The sequence below is a fragment of the Bos javanicus genome, chromosome 1 (assembly GCF_032452875.1).
Source record: "Bos javanicus breed banteng chromosome 1, ARS-OSU_banteng_1.0, whole genome shotgun sequence".
NCBI lineage: Eukaryota > Metazoa > Chordata > Mammalia > Artiodactyla > Bovidae > Bos > Bos javanicus.
The window spans coordinates 110,765,269-110,782,768 of NC_083868.1; the positions used below are offsets into that span (position 1 = coordinate 110,765,269).

The 17,500-nt window shown below is 38.9% G+C and overlaps 1 long non-coding RNA gene across 2 annotated transcripts in view; it reads left to right on the plus strand.

Moving 5' to 3' along the window:
- Positions 1-16,819, plus strand: part of LOC133248051 (uncharacterized) — a 43,290-nt gene extending 26,471 nt beyond the window's left edge. For both annotated transcript variants that reach the window (XR_009736605.1, XR_009736606.1), the window contains 3 exons: positions 4,866-5,087; positions 6,942-7,198; positions 8,567-16,819. This is a non-coding gene — a long non-coding RNA (uncharacterized LOC133248051). The remainder of the gene's footprint in view (positions 1-4,865; positions 5,088-6,941; positions 7,199-8,566) is intronic.
- The last annotated feature ends 681 nt before the right edge of the window (positions 16,820-17,500 follow it).

The following is a 17,500-nucleotide window of genomic DNA, read 5'->3' on the forward strand; positions in this document are numbered from 1 at the left end:
TGCATTTTATCAGCTTCCATTTAAGAGTTCCATTATCTACCTCCTTTTCTTATCAAATTATGCTACTTTCTTGTTGAAAATTGAGCATTTATAATCAAATTATGCTGCTTCTCTATGGGAAACCTCATTTCACTCCAGACTGCTTACCAAGGCCTAATAAAGTGTCTGCCTATCTTTCTGACCTTGTTTCCTACTGTGCTTGCCACAGGTCGCTTGTTTCTTTCTGTTCCTTCTTGCCCAAAGCGCTTTACACTAGCTTTTCCCTCTGATGTGAAAGTTCTCAGATCACTGTATGACTGGCTTTTTCTCATCATTTGGGACTCAGTCAGCAACTGCTGATTCCTCGGAGAAGTCTTCCCTGATCATCCCATCGAATGTGCATTCTCTGCTGCTACTGTCACCTTGTTTAGTTTTATTTTATTCATAGTACTTTATATCATTTTTCACTTGTTTATTACCTGTCTGTGCCATTGGAAAAACCAGTCCACAAAAAACCAGGACCTTGGCTCTCTTGTTTACTGCAGGGCTTAGAACAGTGCCTAGCACACAGTTGCAGCTCAGGAAATATTTCTTGAGTGAATGATAGTGACATGATTTTTACCCCCTAATTAAATCAAGCCATTCTCTGTGCTGTCTTGCCTGTCCATTTACAAATTCATAATCAAGAATTTTCTTTATTATGTTCCCTTTACTGAATTCCCCTATTGTTCCTTCTTATGAATTTGTATTAATCACTTCCTTCAAAATCTAGTGGGCTTCCCTGGTGGCTCAGAGGTTAAAGCATCTGCCTCCAATGTGGGAGACCCGGGTTTGATCCCTGGGTCAGGAAGATCCCCTGGAGAAGGAAACGGTAACCCACTCTCTAGTATTCTTGCCTTGAGAATCCCATGGACGGAGAATCTCGTAAACGGAGAAGCCTGGTAGGCTACAGTCCATGGGGTCACAAAGAGTTGGACACGACTGAGCAATTTAACTTTTCAATTTTCATTAACTTTCAAGATCTAGCACAAGTGCCGCCGCTTGCAAAAACCCTTCTTAAATTCTTCCTAATGTGAGCATTCTATTGCTCCTCTCCCATAAATTCACCCCATGGTTTTCGTATCATCTTGTGCTTTAAAAAAAATAGATCAGTGTGTTGCTTTGTAACTGCAATTTGTGTGTGTGTATGTGTGTGTGCTTTCTGAAGTCATCTAAAATTGTTTTCCTGTTGAAAGAAGGTGTAGTTAAGTGATGGAAGCTTTAGACTGGAAGTCCTAGAGAACAATTTCAGGCCACTTTGAACAGGCTACTTCCCACATCTATAAAATGGAACAGTTAGTCTAGAACAGAAGTGTTAGTCTAGTCTAGAACAAAATGGCAGCCTACAGGTTGAATGAGACACACACATGTGTTTCATCTGGCCTGAGGAAAATTCAAATTAGTTGGCAATGTTAAAAAACTGGGAAATTTTTGCAGAACTTGGAATTCTACCCTCTCTGGACAAAAAAGAAGAAAAAGAAATCAACAGATGGGGCAATAAGAAGCCTACATTTCTACATGGGAACAAATCCACTGAGAAGGAAAAGTGACTGTCCCTTAACACAGGGTAAGAACTCTCTGATGTGACATGGTGCCCTAGTTGCCTGGTACTTCACTTCATTTGTTTATGCTAACTCTCTGTTAAGAGTTTGAATATATAACCCCAAGATTGTATCAACTCTGAGGTCCCTTCTAACTCTATATATCTATCAGTTCAGTTTAGTTCAGTCGCTCAGTCGTGTCTGACTCTTTACGACCCCATGAACTGCAGCACGCCAGGCCTCCCTGTCCATCACCAACTCCTGGAGTTCACTCAAACTCACGTCCATTGAGTCGGTGATGCCATCCAGCCATCTCATCCTCTGTCGTCCCCTTCTCCTCCTGCCCCCAATCCCTCCCAGCATCAGGGTCTTTCCCAGTGAGTCAGCTCTTCACATGAGGTGGCCAAAGTATTGGAGTTTCAGCTTTAGCATCATTCCTTCCAAAGAAATCCCAGGACTGATCTCCTTTAGGATGGACTGGTTGGATCTCCTTGCAGTCCAAGGGACTCTCAAGAGTCTTCTCCAACACCACAGTTCAAAAGCATCAATTCTTCGGTGCTCAGCCTTCTTCACAGTTCAACTCTCACATCCATACATGACCACTGGAAAATCCATAGCCTTGACTAGACAGACCTTTGTTGGCAAAGTAATGTCTCTGCTTTTGAATATGCTATCTAGGTTGGTCATAACTTTCCTTCCAAGGAGTAAGCGTCTTTTAATTTCATGGCTGCAGTCACCATCTGCAGTGATTTTGGAGCCCAAGAAAATAAAGTCTGACACTGTTTCCACTGTTTCCCCATCTATTTCCCATGAAGTGATGGGACCAGATGCCATGATCTTCGTTTTCTGAATGTTGAGCTTTAAGCCAACCTTTTCACTCTCCTCTTTCACTTTCATCAAGAGGCTTTTGAGTTCCTCTTCACTTTCTGCCATAAGGGTGGTGTGATCTGCATATCTGAGGTTATTGATATTTCTCCCAGAAATCTTGATTCCATCTTGTACTTCTTCCAGCCCAGCGTTTTCATGATGTACTCTGCATAGAAGTTAAATAAGCAGGGTGACAATATACAGCCTTGATGTACTCCTTTTCCTATTTGGAACCAGTCTGTTGTTCCATGTCCAGTTCTAACTGTTGCTTCCTGACCTGCATACAGGTTTCTCAAGAGGCAGGTCAGGTGGTCTGGTATTCCCATGTCTTTCAGAATTTTCCACAGTTTATTGTGATCCACACAGTCAAAGGCTTTGGCATAGTCAATAAAGCAGAAATAGATGTTTTTCTGGAACGCTCTTGCCTTTTCAATGATCCAGCTGCTGCTGCTGCTGCTAAGTCACTTTAGTTGTGTCCAACTCTGTGTGACTGTTGGCAATTTGATCTCTGGTTCCTCTGCCTTTTCTAAAACCAGCTTGAACATCTGAAAGTTCATGGTTCATGTATTGCTGAAGCCTGGCTTGGAGAATTTTGAGCATTACTTTACTAGCATGTGAGGATTCTAGATAAATGTATCTTATCTCTCTACCAAGACTTGAAGTTATAGTGCCTTGAAGGATAGTGCCTGGTTATTTTTCTTTGCTTATGCAGATTATAGTGCTCAGATAAAGCAGATGCTTAAAAGTTGTTTGTTGAATGTTAAATTTAGTTATATATACAAATATGCAGTAAAAACCAAATACTACCTAATAAAAACTTTATTACAAATGTTTGTTTGGCTTTTACAAAGAAAGACATCATATCAAATGTAATTAAAATACTAACACAGAGTTTATATGATATGGAAAATTTAACTCTGGACAGATATCAACCAGATGAAGTTTCACGTAGGCAGGAGGAACGAAATGTCTCTCAGTCTTCTTTGTCTGTATGTAGCTCCCACTAACAGTTCATTGTAGTTCTGCGGGTGTATCAAGAGCAGATTGTACTCAAGAGGTGAAAAAAATATTGCTATGTGCCCTCCCAAGTAACAGTCATGTGTTCAACAGCTGGGACTTGCTGAGACCCTCATTTGTTATAATACCAATTATTACCTTTGCTGTATTCCCACAAAACCACAAAATATTTGGCATAGTTCAAGACCACCATATTTAATAAATCCCTTTATTCTTTCTGCAACAATCCATTAACTTTTAAGGGGAAGACATCACACTAAAATATTTTCCATGGATTAACAGCAATAGATATTAGAGTCCACACCCAGATTGGGCCATATGTGGTACACTGAAGTAAATAGAAGTGTTGAATATATTACTGAGGGCAGATTTGTTGCCAGGGTTGTCAAAGACTATATTCTGAACACTTTCTTAATTTTTTCCATTTCCTACTATTAATATAAAGAGTACTCATAAATGACATAAATATTTCATTTGAGAAAAGACTGCATTACTCAAAATGTCTACAGTAACAAAAGACATAGTTGATACTGTGCCATTCATATTAATACCAGAATAAGTCTTTTTTATGAAGTTTGAATAATTGTAATATTTGAAAAATATTTTAGAAATTTACATTTATTTGGAACATTATATTCTAAAGAATTAAAAGACAAAAAAGTTAAGCTAATTGAAAATATCAGCAGTTAATTTGGACCATTTTAACCTCTATCATGTGTACAGGGACTGAGTTGGTGTGTACTTTTATACTATCTATGAAAACATGGCTTAATAAGTAAATGAATAATATAAATAATATTTGAAAGGAAGCATTTACTTACCAAAGAAAGTAATTTGTCTTCCAGCACTTGAGATTTCTTTTATTTATAAAGCATTCTATTCAAAGTATAGGCAAGAGCAGACCTTCTTGGATATGCTAATTATTTTTATCTATTTACTAAATCTAGGTCTTAACTGCCAGTACTTGTTAGTCATTTTTCTGGTTACTGTATGTACTTGAAAGTAATAAAGCTACATTTCCTTCAAAATGGCCTAGTTGGTCCAAATTAGTGAGTTTTTCTGTATGTATTTGTATTTGGGTTTGGATAATTTTCATCTTTCACTGATGTCTAAACCATTGCAAATCACACAGTTTACATATTAAAGAAATCTAGTTGCACCCAACAGTGAAAAGTAGAGTAGAAGAAATCTTTTGCAATCTGTGTGATTTTAACCTTGCTGAGTCTTGTTTATAAAATGGGGGTGATAGTATCTATTTCCTAGGGATGTTTCGAGATAAAGATAGTAGAGATAAAGCAAGCGTTCTCTTAGTAAATAAGGTCCCTGTTATCACGATCATTCCTAATATGTGTTGAAGATCCTATGTAATAAATCATGCATTTTCTAATTTATCCTGCATTATTCCCATTTTGGGCTTCTCAGGTGGTGCTAGTGGTAAAGAACTCTCCTGCCAATGCAGGAGACACAGGAGATGCATATTCGATCCCTGAGTCAGGAAGATTCCCTGGAGGAGGAACACTCAAGTATTCTTGCCTGGAGAACCCCATGGACAGAGGAGCCTGGAGGGCTACAGTCCCTAAGGTCTCAAAGAATCGAACATGACTGAAGAGACTTAGCACACATGCATGCATTCCCATTTTGCAGGTAAAGCCACTAAGGCTCAGAGAATTAAGAAACAGATCATACGTGTTGAAGAGCTTCTTCCTTTTGGCTTCTGCTTGTAAACTAGGTTAACAAGGCACTATTTTGCTACAAAAACAAACTTAGAAATTAACCAGCACAGCATCAATGGTCACTGGTGAGTAGTGACTGCAGTTCTGAGACTGGTTTTCATAAACCCTTTGTAGAAGCAGCCTCAGTATTTTGAGGCTGTACCCATTGCAGGGAATATGCATCATCCCCTATCCATCCCCTCCTCCACCCCTGGACACTCTCCATTATGAATTGAGTCCTGAGAACTTCCTGTCTCTTTACTCCCCCAGGGTTTTCAGCCACAGTCATCTCTGACATGTATTTTTACCCTCCTAGTTATTTGCTTTCTTAGACTCTTCTATTACTCTAGTCAATGTCTATTTCACCACATATCTTTCCGTTGTTATAGAGGAAGAAGTTGGTGTTTGGATTGGTTTAGAAATGTTGTTCTTTCCAATTCATACCACTCCCTGACCCAGTAACTTGAGGGAGCACATGGCCCTGAGTACAGAGGTGACTCCCCATGAAGCATTCTTTCCCTAGGCTCTTTTACCCCAATCACTTGAAGCAGGTTAGTGGAAGGAGAGGTATGGTGGTGGTGGTGGTAACTGTAGTGGTGGTGCTGGTGGTAGTGATGGTATTGGTGACAAGTGGTGACAAGTGGTGGTGGAAAGAGTTTGTTCAACTACATCTGCATTTCACCCAGCAAATATTTGTATGGACATGGGATTTCATTCCGTTCTGATAAGTTGAACTTACCAATGTTTCATAGTTTATCAGGAGCATATGATATTAAAATTGAAAGTTCCCAAGCAAACAGTATCTCTATTCCTCAAGTGGCATATGTCTTCATATGTTTGGTTGTATTTTTTTCCTTTAAAATTTAAAAGATCTTCCACCACTTGCGTGAAACAAATGCTTTTAACAGAAGCCAGGGAGGGAATTCCCTGGTGGTCCAGTATTGGTGCTTTCACTGTCATAGGCCCAGGTTTGATCTTGGTTGGGGAACTAAAATCCTACCAGCCCAGCTGTCAAAAATCCCCAAAACAAACAAAACGCCACAAAAAACCATAACACCAGGGATAACATGGATTCAGGTAATGTCTCAGTTCTTGGGAATTCTAGGTATGGTACCTATGCTAACAAGACCGTAAGCTCCTAAATGGATTCTACGTAATTTATGGAAAAAAACAATATTATGCTTGTCATGTTGAGTAACTAAACAATTTAGAAGAAGAAATGTAGCTCTAAAAGATACTTTATATCAACAAAGAATTTCTGGATGTGTTTAGAGATCACAAGCTGCCCACCTAGGAGCAAAAGGTATTTCAATGAGCTCAATCTCAGCCTTAGGAGAGGCAGATAGAAGAGTAGACTAAGACCACACCCTGTGGAAAAGCCTTAGGACAACCTCAAAACAGCGCATAAAAGAACACGAATGAAGCTTGGGTAGGGTGCAGAACAAAATTTCCTGGGCTCTTTTATGGCTCTGTCTGTTCTTGCAGTCTGTGACCTCAGGGCTCCGCAGCCTCCTCCCTGGGTCTGTCAAATGGAGGAATGCTCCTCCTGGTTAGTGGACACAACCTAAGCTCTGTACTGTGAAACTCACAGACCCTTTGCTCTAGGTGTGGTCAAAAGAACAAAATTATTATTATAATTACTAGGCATAACCTGAGTCACTCTGCATCACATCTTCCCTAAATGTGTACCCTGGATCTACATGTTGTTACCAAGAAAAAAGGTGACTGCTGGACTAGGAAAAGACTTCTGTTGAAATGATGGATTTTGCACTGTTTTGTTTTCTAGAACCTGTCTTAGTAATCACCTGCAAAGCTACAATTTTGGCAACATGAGCTGGCAACCTAACATAACGTTGCTGTATCTTGGATTATGGAAGTGTCTTTCCACATGTCCAAACCTGCCACATTCTCTTCCTACCTTCTTCCGTGCTTCATCAACAATGCCTGCTTCTTTCAACTACCTGGATCTTCATGTGCACCACTTAAATACAGCAGCCAGGAGCCAGTGTGGCCACTGAGCATGAAAAATGAAGCCAGTCTGAAGTAAGTGTACACACTGGCTCTCCAAGACTTAGTATGAAAAAAAGGAAAATATCTTATTAATAATTTTTCACATTGCTTTCAGGTTGAAATAAAAGTAATTTGGATGTATTGACTTAAAGCATGATTAAAATTAACTTTACCTTTCTCTTTTTTTTTTTTAATATTTTTGACTGTGGCTAAGAAAGTTAAAAATCACAAATGTGGCTTGCCTTTTTGGCTCAGATTGTATTTCTATTCTAGAGTGGTCTAAATAGTTTCCAGTCCTTTGCATTAGCCAGGTCTATTTAAGAAAAAACATCTCCTTAGACAATAGCTTCTAAAAATGTTTAATCTCTTTATAGAAATATCAAATAGTTTCAAATGGATTATCAACTAAATTTAGGTATCCAAACAGCCAGTAGTACTGGAAATTCAAATCTGTTAAACTGTAGATCAAATAATTGGTCAAGCAGTGGTACTAATGCTTTTTTGTGTCATGTACCCATATTGTTCATTGAACAAATATTTAAATTACGTGTGTACTGTATTCCAGACTATGACAGCCTCTGAAAATACAGCTGATAAATCTGAGGAAAGTTTTAGATGCTTTCCGCAGAGGAAAAAAATGTATATATATTTATTTATAAATTTAATTTTAGATTCTTGTGAATCTTCTGGAGCCCATCCATGAATCCTAAATTAATAATTTCTAAATTTGAGAATAGAGTATGGGCTTCTGGGCTTGACTACTGACTCCACTCAGGAGACCCTGGGCTATACTTTATTTTCTGTAAGTGCTAGTTTCCTCATGTCTAAGATGTGGAGATGTGAACAAACAGTAGGAAATAAGAAAAGTTAACACTGAGATATATAAAGGCATTCCTCTCATAGTCTTCCTAAGCACCCAACTATGTAGATGCTAAATAGATCATAACTATTATTTCTCACCTTGCCTTGTGTGAGAAAATGAGTCAAAAGGATAAGTTAGAAGATGGATTCTTCATGTCTGAATCTTCCTTTCTATGTCAAGTTCTTAAATTATGTAGCAGCCCTAGAGGTTAGTTGTTTAAACAAAAATAAGACTTTTACAACCAAGCCATGACCTTTTAAATAAGTTGTTCAGAAATGGTGTGTAAGCGGTCTGGGGTAATTTGTCACTACAGAACTGAGAACACATCTGCCCACACCTTGAGAGATACTATGTGGTATGTGCATATGTTTTTCTGTGGTTTGAAAACAGATTCGTGTCTGCAGACCTTACAGATGGGTTCCTGTTTGGGACAGGTTATTTTGTTTGTTTTTTAGAAAACTGTCATGAGATATATATATATATATATATATACACACACACACACACACATATATATATAAATTTTTTTTTTCTTATAGGCAGTCTGAAGGCAACCTCCAGCAGGAACAAGCAGATGCAAATTTCAGAATGTTAAGTGGCCCTGAATGAATAAGAACTTGGGCTAAGAAGCCAAAGCTATTCCTATACTTGCCACACTCTGGAATGATCCATCTTTCAAATTATTAAGTAAAAGGTAGAGTGACTCACCAACTACCAGGCAGTGAGGGTAAATCAGCCTTGTCATAATTTTACAGACTTCTCCTTCCACTCATGAAAACAAGTTATGTATGGTATTTACGTACATCTGTGTTGCTGGGCATTTTCCAAATGCCTCTTGGAGAACATTAAACAGGAAATTGATGCCACAGGGCAAATATTCATTCTTCCCATCCTCTCTCACAAAAACAAGTACAGATTTGCTGTGTCTAGACTGACTTCCCACAGTGTGCTGTTGCTTATTCAGTTTTACACTAGAAGGAAAAAAAAATTCTCTGTTTCAATTTTAAGAATGTTGGAAATGGCTAAAATGCATAAACAAAAAAGCTTCTCTCATGAGAGCACTGAAGTATAGAATTCAGTGCTTTATAAAAATCACAAAATTCAAAGGTTAATGATTGTTCTTCATGCCTACTGATGAAAGTCAATTTGTATCACATTAGACACATCAAATTTGGTTTAAACAGCATGTGTTCTAATTTTCAAATGGAAAAGCTTTAAGCAGCTGGTCACTGCAGCTTTTCACATAGGGATGGTATCTCTTTCCAACCTGTTACAGTGGTCTTTGGTTAGTGTCCTCCTCAGGTCCATTTCTCCCTATTTACTTCCTTAGCAGCCCAGAAAATATCTGGAGATTCATTAGGCTCTGGAAAAACTTAATCTTCCAGTCCCAGGAATAGAGAATGTGAGTCAGGTTAAACTATTCAATGCATTCTCTCCCCCAGCCACAGAGATTTATTCAAAGAGGGCATGTGATCTAAGCTCATCCAATCAAAGTGAATCTTGAGGCATTTTCTGGGGAAAAAAGTCATTCTGTTTTTCCTGGTAGACAAGAACACTGAAGTAATTGGCAGTCATATTAGGGTCATAACGGGGATCAGCCTTGAAATAAAGCAAATACTGTGGAGGGCAGAATAGAGAAACTGAATTAAACTAGGCCCCAGATGTCACCATTTTACTGCTGGATCAAGCTTGGCTTAAAGTTCTGTCTCTACACCATTTAACAATATAAACCATTAACCTCCCATGTTGTTTGTATTAGCTTGATTCAAGTTTTCTGTGATTGTTTCATAAGTCCCATACCTATCTGTTAGAAAACATTTATAAAACAAAGGGAAGAGGATAAAGAGAAAATCTAATGGGTTACTTTGGAGGTTCATTTTATAACTAAATATAAAAGGCCAAGGTGAGTAAGGAAAAGAAGAGTGATTGCTATTGAGAACAGGATGAGGCAAAAACATGTTTCACAGTGATGAGTAACCACCATAGTAATGTGGGTGGGAGACAAGTCAATCTATGTATCTTCCTGGGCCCAGGCAGGGGTGGGGTTTAGTAGCAGGAAGGATCTACCCTGAGGGTAAGACCCTCCCCATCAGCCCTTGGATTGAACTACTTAGCAACATACTGCTGTTTACAATTTCAAAGTCATTTGACCTCCATCCTCTTAGTTGCTCCTGACCACCTCTATCTGAAGAATTATAGATTTTTGATATGTCCCATTTTATGGATTGGGAAACTGAGGTCCAGAGACTCTAAGCTATATGTATACTAAGCAAGCAGTAGAGAATGGGCATAGAGCTCAGATCTTCTTAAGCATATATCAACCTTGAAGGCTGTCCTTTTTGCATTATATTTAGTATTTTGGGTCCTCTAGAGTGAGGCTTGGAGGTATTGACAACTGGCTTCATTCCTGCTGTTTCCTCCACTTTTCCCTTTACCAACATTAGCCAGAGTTTATTTTGTCTGGTATAATTTCCTTCAGTAGTGTATCATGCTCTGAAAGTGTCCCCTCTCTACCCCCCATGACCTGACACCATCAGAACTCCAATTTCTTCAGCCCCTTAAGAGAATAAACTGCAAGGAATGGGCTTGCTGAATGAATGCTCACTGAGATGTGAAAGGCTGGTAATAACTTTAACTGTTAATCCTATCTCTGAACTTTATAAAGTACTTTATAAGTAGGTTTTTGGAGAGATTTTGACTTCCATCAGAAGGGGTTAATCTCTCAGTGTGAAATTTCAGGCAGTGTGGCAAATTGGAGGCAGACTATTTGGGGTAGGGGCGCTTCCTGGCAGTCTTGCTACATAAACCAGTCTTCCTTCATCTACTCACAAGGCTCCACTCTGGTCCAGCCCACGACTTATCAGATAACTTTGAACACACCTTGATCCTTATACAGAACTATTCTTTCACCAGCTAACTTGGACTTGATCACTCCCAAACTAGTTCCATACATCTCAAAGCTTGACTCAGCAGACTCTCTGGAGAACTGCCTGCGTGACGGCACAAAGCAGCCTGCAGGCCCTCCAAGAGCCTGGGACGTGGATTTGACAAAGATACTGTGATATTTAGGTTTTTTCAAGTGACAAGATGCAGAGGCCTATTTGGGATACTTCAGGAGATGGAAATTACTAGAACAATAGATGGGGCACTATAGAGCTATAAAAAAGCAACTTTTAGCTGGCCAGGTCTCACAGAGAATCAGAATGTAGTACAGTGCACAGCAAGAGCTTCTGACACCCTCATGATACAAGAACTCTGGTCATCTGATCATTGCCTCAGGCTTATTTATCCTTGCTCTAGTGAGTCCACTATTGTGACTCAGCTACTGTCTATCTTCATTTATTTCTCTTTCTTTCTGACTCAGTTTTCCCCACTTCATGGTTTCTACTACCTCAACGCTTGTTTTGAGACTTTGAATCACATCCCTCTGGATCTCTGTTGTTCTCTCCTGCCCGTAACCTACTTTTTGTCTCCATTCAAAGACTCCAAGAGAGGATATGTTTGGGTCCATTGGTTATTGTCTAGTTCTGAGCATCTACTTCCCAGCATCTACTGGGCTCCCTCATGAGTTCCCTGTGGACCAGGCAACAACCCCTGGTTTAACTAGTCTTGTGCTCCTGAGCACCCTGGCAACCCTTGGCAGGTCCCTGGCATGCTAAAGACTCCACCTGGGAGATTTCCTTCTCATCTCCTTTTAGCAACAATTCTTTCCCAACCAAAACAAAAACAAAGACCAGACTAGGCACAACAGAAGGACAGGTCACTGTATACATGGTTGACTTCCCTGGTGGCTCAGACAGTAAAGTGTCTATCTACAATGCGGGAGATCTGGGTTCGATCCCTGGGTTGGGAAGATCCGCTGGAGAAGGAAATGGCAATCCACTCCAGTACTATTGCCTGGAAAATCCCATGGACAGAGGAGCCTGGTAGGCTATAGTCCATGGGGTCGCAAAGAGTCGGACATGACTGAGCGACTTCACTTAAGTGTAAGGTGCTAAGCGACATGTGAAAAATAAAAGGCTACTAAAAAACATGATCTCATTTAGTTAAGACCTAAAGAGAGTGTTATATATTCCAAATGCACCTTAAGAACAGGATAGTTGGGAATCACAATGGTAGTTCAAAGGAACACAAAGTATAAGAGCTAGAAAGTACATGGCAGGCCGCTTTTCCAGCCCTCTCTTCATAGTTGGAAGAAGCCCATAGAAGTTAACTGACCACTTCATTAATTCACACAATTGATGGTGGAGCCCTGACACCTGGCCAGTAAACCACCAGTCCATATTTCTGAACTAGTAATGGATTTTCCTTTCTTAATAATGGAATGGATCACATTTAATGCTCAAAGAACTGTACCGATTGTACCAGTGAATGTGGACAAGGGCTAATAGCAAAGTTGGAACATAGTGGTTTGAAGTATTTATACAAAATAACGTCTGTGTTTTCTACAGGGTATAGGATATAGTGAGATATAACAGAAAAAGGCCAAAAAGTAAGAGTTTAGAATCTCAGATTCAAGTCTTATTTTCCTGCCACCAACCAGCTGTGTACACTTGGACTACTGTCAACTTTCCAGGCCTCAGATTCTTCATCTAGGGAAAAATTAGGCCAGACAACCATTCAGACCCCATGTACCCATGACTCCTCCAGCTCTGCCCATTCTGGCAATGACAATTCACACTTTTTGGCATTAAGTACAGTGGGCCAAGAGTACCCAACCAGATGATTGCCAGTTGACTAAACTAAGAATTTAATAAGATGTTATCAGAAGTATCTAAAAGCAAATGGACTATGAAATGGATTTGGCCTTTCAAGAAATCTTGGCTTAGATTTGTTACTATTTCCAAAATTACCAGGAAAGGCATTTAAAATCCTAACATTTCATAGAGAAAAAAAAGAAAAGGGTTTCTATAGTGTACCATATATGGAGACACTTAAGCATGTCTTTATTTCTGGTAAGTTGAAAATGGAAGACACATGACAATTATCCAGTACACAGAGTGGCATTTTAATATACTGTATCAGTAATAAATTTTGATGAATGTAAAACTAAAACTGGATTATGTAGAGAGAAGGGTCTCCTGCTTGAAAGTTATACTCTGAGATTGCCAATAAGTCTTTAGACCACTGGCAGTTCCACCATGGATAGTTGTACCTTGAACAGCTCTAAGGGGTGCCACTCACATAGAACCTATGTGGGTAGTGCCCTCTGGAGCTGTACATTGCACAAGTCACAGTGTACTCCGTAGTGACCCTGACCATAGAAACAATAGTGATTTCTTTCAGAATGCCATTGTGGTCAATGAAACTTAAGCAGTCTGCCTGTCTTACTAGCTCTTCTTGTATTCAGAACAAGCAGATATTCAACACAAAATTATTTCAGCTAGACAAAGAAAACATATTTTTATTTACTTAACCAGCTGTCAATCACTATTAGATTAAGTTGTAGTAAATACACAGTGCCAAGAATAGCCTGGATTTTAATCCCAGCTTTTGCATTTCCTACTAGTTTTGTGAGCCTTGGGAATGCTGTGTAACCTTGCTATATCAGTTTCCACATATAATGTAAGGATGTTAATAGTGCCTGATTGTAGAGTTTTTATAAGAGTTGAATTAAACATGTACATATTTCAAAATCCTTAAAACAGTGCCAGGCACATACTAAGCTTTATGTATGGATTTGTTAAATAAATAAAAATTACAAGTACCTGTTTGTTATCATTTACTGACTATTCCAGCATAGTCTATTAAACAAAATACTATATTAGTCATAGTACACTTCCAGTTATACATCTGACTCAAATTTTACTGAGACAATAATTAAAGCTGAGAGAAAAATAATATATTGAGAGTTGTTTAAAACCTCTCCTTCTCTAAAATAGACTAGACATGAAAAATATGAGTTACATTCTTAGCAATAAGGTACTATTTAAGATTTTGAAACAAATATTAGGTTCAGTATTTTGGACATAAATTGGATTGTCAGTAAAGCTGAACACCTTCTTACAGGTTTCACTTCTTCTTCCAAAGTCATAAATATAAATTGTTTTCCTAAGTTGACTATTATCCATTTCATTATGAGAATATGTAAATTCAGAGAAGTTAATTTGCTCTACTAATTTGAATTTATTACCCAGATAGCATAACAACAATATTAGAAGGAAGGAAATACCATTAACACTTATTCCCTAACACAACAGTTGTGTTTATTTTGCTTTGTTTCTTTCTATACCAAGTGGTTGGGAAAAAAAAGTAAGATGCTTAATAAGCCTCAGTCACCTGTCCTCTTTCCTTATCCACTAGGAGAAGTTTTTATCCATCCAGTAAATATTTGTTGAACATTTCATGGTTATGAACAAGACAGCCTAATGCCCCAGTCCTCAAAGAACTTAATTCTAGTTGGGAATAAATAAGTAAATCAATAAATAAACAAAATAATCCCAGACCTTTTGGGTTCAGGGAAGTCCCCTCTGAGGACATTTGAACTGATAGAAGAATGTTAAAGGAGGTACTAATATAAGCCATCCAAACAAGCTGAAGGCATAGGGAGGAACACATGCAAAAGCCCTAGCATGGGAGCCAGTTTAACATATTCAAGGAAGCAAAAGGTGGCCAACGGGAATGGGATTTGTCAGCAGAGGCCCAGGAGATAGGCAGGAGTCATCTTAGTAGGGCCTGTAGGCCATGGTGAGGAGCTTAAGATTTTATTCTAAGTGCAACAAGAAGCTTTTGGAAGATTTTAACCAGAGGTAGTACATATCCTGTCGTTACTCTTAGGCTACTCTGGTTTTTTAGTGGAGAGTGAACTATGGTGAGGCAAGAGCACGAGATAGACCCATTAGTAGTCTATCCAATCACAGTAGTCAAACCAAGAGAGGACGGTGACTTAGACTCAAGTGATGGCAGTGGAAATGGACTAGAGTAGATGGATTCAAGGTATATTTTAGAAGTAGCACATACAAACTTCCCAATGGATTAGATGCAGAGAATGAGGGAAAGGGAGAATCTAGAATGATTGAGATCTCAGTTTTTTGGGTTAAGTAATTGGGTATATGATGGGAGTATATACTTAGACTGAGAAGGAAACATATTTAGTTTGTAAGGCCTATTTGGAATTCAACTGGAAATGTCGGCAATTGGATACACAAGTCTGAAGCTTAGGTCAATTACATAGCTGGGAGACATCAACAGATAGTAACATTTAAAGCCATGGAACCAGAAGAAAATGAAGAAGAAATAATTGAAAATTAGACCCTGCAACAGTCCAACTTTCAGATTTCAGGCAGAGGAGAAAGAGCCAGCTATAAAAACTGAGACTAGTTCAATGGTTTAGGAAGAAAACCAGGACAATGTGATGTTTCTGAAGTCCAGAACACAAATTGAGTCAAAAAGGAGACAGTTCTTATGAATGCAGTTAATAGGTCACATAAAGTGAGAGTGAAGACAAATCCATTTGATTTGGCAATGTGGAGACTTCTGGAGATTTTGACAAGATCAATTTTACTGGAGTCCTAGAGATTAAAGCTAGAATGGAGTGGTAGCGATTGAATAAATGTAATGCAATTGCAGTGAAAATCTAAATAGAATATTTCTTAAAAATTGACAAATTGATTCTAAAATGTACATAGAATAGAAAAGGGCCAAGAATAGCCAAATTACTCTTAAAGATCAGTGGGGGATTTTTTCATATAAGATACCAAGACTTGTTAAAAATCTAAAATAGTTATGGAACATTGATATACGGACATGCATGGCATTGCATAGTTTCCCTGGTGGCTCAAACAGTATAAAGAATCTACCTGCAATGCAGGAGACCTGGGTTCAGTTCCTAGGTTGGGAAGATCCCCTGGAGAAGGGAATTGCTACCCACTCCAGTATTCCTGCCTGGAGTATTCCATGGACAGAGGAGCCTGGCGGTCTATAGTCCATAGGGTTGCAAAGAGTCAGATATTACTGGGTGACTAACACTTTCACTTTCATCAAGACTTGTTAAAAATCTAAAATAGTTATGGAACATTCATATATGGACATGCATGGTTAATTTTCATCCCAGTCCCAAAGAAAGGCAATGCCAAAGAATGTCCAAACTACCAAACAATTGCACTCATCTCACACTCTAGCCAAGTAATGCTCAAAATTCTCCAAGCCAGGCTTCAATAGTATGTGAACTGTGAACTTCCAGATGTTCAAGCTGGATTTAGAAAAGGCAGAGGAACCACAGATCAAATTGCCAACATCCATTGCATCATCGAAAAAGCAAGAGAGTTGTAGAAAAACATCTACTTCTGTTTTATTGACTATGCCAAAGCCTTTAATTGTGTGTATCACAACAAACTGTGGAAAATTCTGAAAGAGATGGGAATACCAGACCACCTGATCTGCCTCTTGAGAAATCTGTATGCAGGTCAGGAAGCAACAGTTAGAACTGGACATGAAACAACAGACTGGTTCCAAATAGGGAAAGGAGTACGTCAAGGCTGTATATTGTCACCCTGCTTATTTAACTTACATGCAGAGTACATCATGAGAAACTCGGCTGGATGAAGCACAAGCTGGAATCAAGATTGCCAGGTGAAATATCAATAACCTCAGATATGCAGATGACACCACCCTTATGGCAGAAAGCAAGAAAGAACTAAAGAGTCTCTTGATGAAAGTGAAAGAGGAGAGTGAAAAAGTTGGCTTAAAACTGAACAATAACCCTGTATACGAGACAGCAAAAGAGACACTGATGTATAGAACAGTCTTTTGGACTCTGTGGGAGAGGGAGAGGGTGGGATGATTTGGGAGAATGGCATTAAAATATGTGTAATATCATATATGAAATGAGTCGCCAGTCCAGGTTCGATGCACGATACTGGTTGCTTGGGGCTAGTGCACTGGGACAACCCAGAGGGATGGTATGGGGAGGGAGGAGGGTTCAGGATGGGAAACACATGTATACCTGTGGCAGATTCATTTTGATATATGGCAAAACCAATACAATATTGTAAAGTTAAATAAAATAAAAAATTAAAAAAAACTGAACATTCAGAAAACTAAGATCATGGCATCTGGTTCCATCACTTCATGGCAGATAGATGGGGAGACAGTGGAAACGGTGGCTGACTTTATTTTTCTGGGCTCCAAAATCACTGCAGATGGTGATTGCAGCCATGAAATTAAAAGACGCTTGCTCCTTGGAAGAAAAGCTGTGACCAACCTAGACAGCATATTTAAAAGCAGAGACATTATTTTGCCAACAAAGGTCCATCTAGTCAAAGCTATGATTTTTCTAGTAGTCATGTATGGATGTGAGAGTTGGACTATACAGAAAGCTGAGCACCAAAAATGACGCTTTTGAACTGTGGTATTGGAGAAGACTCTTGAGAGTCCCTTGGACTGCAAGGAGATCCAACCAGTCCATCCTAAAGGAAATCAGTCCTGAATATTCATTGGAAGGACTGATGCTGAAGCTGAAACTCCAATATTTT